The sequence below is a fragment of the Triticum aestivum genome, chromosome 1A, assembly GCF_018294505.1.
Source record: "Triticum aestivum cultivar Chinese Spring chromosome 1A, IWGSC CS RefSeq v2.1, whole genome shotgun sequence".
Classification (NCBI taxonomy): Eukaryota; Viridiplantae; Streptophyta; class Magnoliopsida; order Poales; family Poaceae; genus Triticum; species Triticum aestivum.
Genome location: NC_057794.1, coordinates 562692085 through 562695569, shown reverse-complemented (window position 1 = coordinate 562695569; position 3485 = coordinate 562692085). Strand labels below are relative to the sequence as shown.

The 3485-nt window shown below is 46.0% G+C and overlaps 1 long non-coding RNA gene across 3 annotated transcripts; it reads right to left on the bottom strand.

Moving 5' to 3' along the window:
• Positions 1-312: 312 nt before the first annotated feature.
• LOC123181299 (uncharacterized) lies at positions 313-3485 on the bottom strand. Of its 3 annotated transcripts, none has more exons than XR_006491634.1 (3): positions 2934-3485; positions 954-2359; positions 313-865 (listed from the first exon to the last, which is right to left on the bottom strand). It is a non-coding gene; the product is annotated as an uncharacterized lncRNA (long non-coding RNA). The 3 variants fall into 3 exon arrangements; XR_006491636.1 differs by having other exon boundaries at positions 313-1157; positions 1492-2359; XR_006491633.1 differs by having other exon boundaries at positions 313-2359.

The window sequence follows — 3485 nt, the reverse complement described above, 5'->3', positions numbered from 1 at the left end:
AACTGATAGTTTAAAAATGTATACATTGCGAAAACTAATAACTACTACCTCCGTCTCTATTTACATGGCGCCCTCAGGTTTTGTGTTTGAACATTGACCAATAATAGATGATTCACATGTCAGAAAATATATATACTGCTGGAAACTATTTTATAATATAAATTCAATGGTATAATTTTTATGAACTAACCCACGATTAGTTGGTCAAAAGATGAACCCGTAAATATGTGGGGGCATGTAAACATAGGAAAAAAGGAGTAGATTTAATGGTGGAAAAAATTCATGCTTACAAGTTACTTACTGTCTGTAACCTTCATTGAATCAGGTGAATCTATACTCCAAGCCAAACATAAAATGTTGCATAAAGTAGTGCCACACTAAATACAGCCATGCCATGGCTGAGAAATCAGCTGCACAAACACCAAACTGTTTTGGTAAATTATTCACTATCTCAAATCGAAGAAGGGGGAAACCCATGAAAGACAAACACCATAGATAACAAATAAAACCTGCAACGCTTTCGTTGCAGACCCCCAAGCAGCACTTGAAACTAAAATTTGCACATACCGCAATCCACATCCCAACAAATCATGCTAGTCTAGTACACAAAATCTCCAAGAAGAAAGGCATTAACTGTAATATATTCAGAAGTTGTCCTGTGTAGCCGTGAGATTAATGAGACAAGAAATCACGAGTACAGCCGAGGTTTCAGAAAAACAGTACGGAATCACCTTCCTAGGCATGATGCCTCCAGCTGCAGGTAGTAGTGCGAAAGAGATAAGATGCCAAGGATGACAAGTGACATCATGCAAGCCATTTTAGAAATTGCTCCATACTTGCATACTACAAGATCCTTCAGCACCATCTGTAATGGCATCAGATATCTGAACGGTAGAAGCAATATGACAGATTAAGAACTTGGTAACATTATATGTGGAACCAAGGCCATGTACCTGATTAGTCACACGCCCCTGCCACCTGTCGGATCCACGCGACAGCTCTGTGTACCAGTGAGGATCCGATGATGTCATTGCCTGGCTTCATAGGAGGGATCCTACAGCCACGCTTGCGCCACACCTCATCACAACTGTGTCATGACGTCTTGTCCAGGACGAGGAGGAAATCCGCCAGTCCCGTTTCCTTAGCCATGACCTTCACTGGTAGAGACCTGACTCTACTAAAATCTCTAATATATGACTTAAAGGCAATACAATCAAACAATAGAAAGGGAAAAAAATAAATTGATTATCACCATGGTGAATGGAGTAGATGTAACCATATTGTAGTACATCTTAGAGCCTGTACAGAGGATCATGATGACATACTCATGGCTAAGAAAATATATGATTCTGGGCAAGGTACAACCATGCATACTCCTTTGCTCCATGTTCATCTAATTCATATGCTAATGTATAAGCTGACTGTCAATGGAGCAAATAGAGAACTATGTGCAGGAGCTGAACAATAATTCTCAAGCTGAAGAACAAATACCTCAAGAGAGGAGCATAATGGAGCAGCAGTTCTGGGGAGCCCCTCGCCTCATGGAGTGGCGCGGAGGTAGGCTCCTCGCCCCGGCGACTTAGTGGTCCTCGCCTTATTGAGGTGTGCGACGGTGCGGTGGCGTCGTCATCCTCCTCACCTCCGAATTAGTCTGAAGTTTCTAAAAACATTACTCTCAAAATCAATATTAAATGAAGGCGATCTTTTAGTTCTAACCATTTCACAAACAATTTAAAAGACTGAACACTTGGGCAAATACACGATGGTTTCACTGTTACTACCCACGAGTGCTCACTTCAGCAAATTTCAGCTAAACATACCCAAGACTTCACTTGCAATCAATTGTCATTTTCCTCAAATAAACATACACAGTATAATCACACAACATATCTAACAAAAGAACTCCGAGCAGTGAAATAATAAATATTAACAACAGATCCACCAGTAAGGTGAGCTACAGTTGTTCAATTCCCTGGACATAGTTTGCTCATAGCAACCTTCATGGCTCTGTTTTGATCTACAGAGCCTCGGCACACGAATGAACCAGATAACAACCTTGAGACATACAAATTATCTCAATCTACCTACCTGTCAAGATGGACTTCGGCGCCGGCCCACTGATCATATTTAGGAACTCAGAAAATATACCCACTCGAAACTCTCAACTTGCTCATACCTCATAAAAAGTCCAGCTAATATAATGCTCTGGAAATGATTGTTCACTTCTATAAGAAGGTCGAACGGCATGTCCTACATATTGGTTCGTTATGAACCAATTGTTGTCATTCGCGCGCAACAACCTGATCAGCGACCGTCACTGACATATGCAAGACCGACGGTTCTCTGCCTCTAGCTTCCCCTGCATTAACAAATCGGAACACCATTAGGTCCATAGTCTATGATGTACTTACAAATGGTGACATTATTCAGCAATAAAGTACGCAAGACTCAGTGAACACCGCAAAACAATCTCCTGCATGGATTCACTCTCCTCTGCATTTAGTCTGCTCTTCCCATAACGTATACCAAACTGTTCCGGCCTAATAACATTCTTTGGTTCCTCGGCATATTTCCTGATTGACTGCTCATATTCACTCTTTTACGAAGCTTGCCAAGTTCTGTCTGGAGGTGCACTACCAAGGCGAAGCCTGAAACCATTTCTTCAGTTAACAAACCAAGCGTAAATGAGGAGTACGCAAACCACGGAATATGCCAGTATATTTAGTGGCTGCACCCCAAAACAAGACAATATGCTCCTTTGCCGGAACACATTCAAACAGAGCCTGCAATTCTATGCAGCACACACTGTACAGAATCGGTGGTTCAGAGATAACTAAGAGGAGCAGCAACTTTTCTTCATCTACAAACAGAATTCGAGTAGTTGAATGAAATATTAGAGACAGGAATGAGGAGGCAGCCTCGATTGTGAAGACCTGTGGCAGGAATGGGGGCTGAGCGTGCTCATCAGTCGTCACGGCCACGCCGGCGGCGTGTGAAGATCCGAGCCGACGGCGGCGACCTGGTGATCTGCGGCGGCGGCATCCTGGTGATCCGAGGCGATAGCGGCGGCGGCGTCCCGCCGATTTGCAACGGCGGCGTCCTGCCGATCCGCGACGGCTGCGACGTCCCTTGGATTCAGCGGCAGCGACAGCAGCGTCCCATGTTTCCACGGCGGTGGCAGATGGGAGCGGAGGGGGACCAGATGGCGGCGGAGGAGGAAGACTGCGCCCTGCCCCGCCCTTCCCCGAGGTTCTGTGGCGACGGCGGCGGCCCACAAGTGGGGGGCCTCGGATCTTGGCGGAGGCGGCATATGGCAGCGGAGGAGTGGGATGCCCAAAAACCAATGCAGGCAGGCAGGGTGAGGGGCGGCAGCGGCGGAGGAAGGCGTCGGCGGCGGAGGAAGGCGGGAGGCGGCGGAGTAGGATACGAGGGAAAGAGAAAACACAGCGAAAGGGGGTGGATCGAGAGGAGGGGCGAGAGGGGCG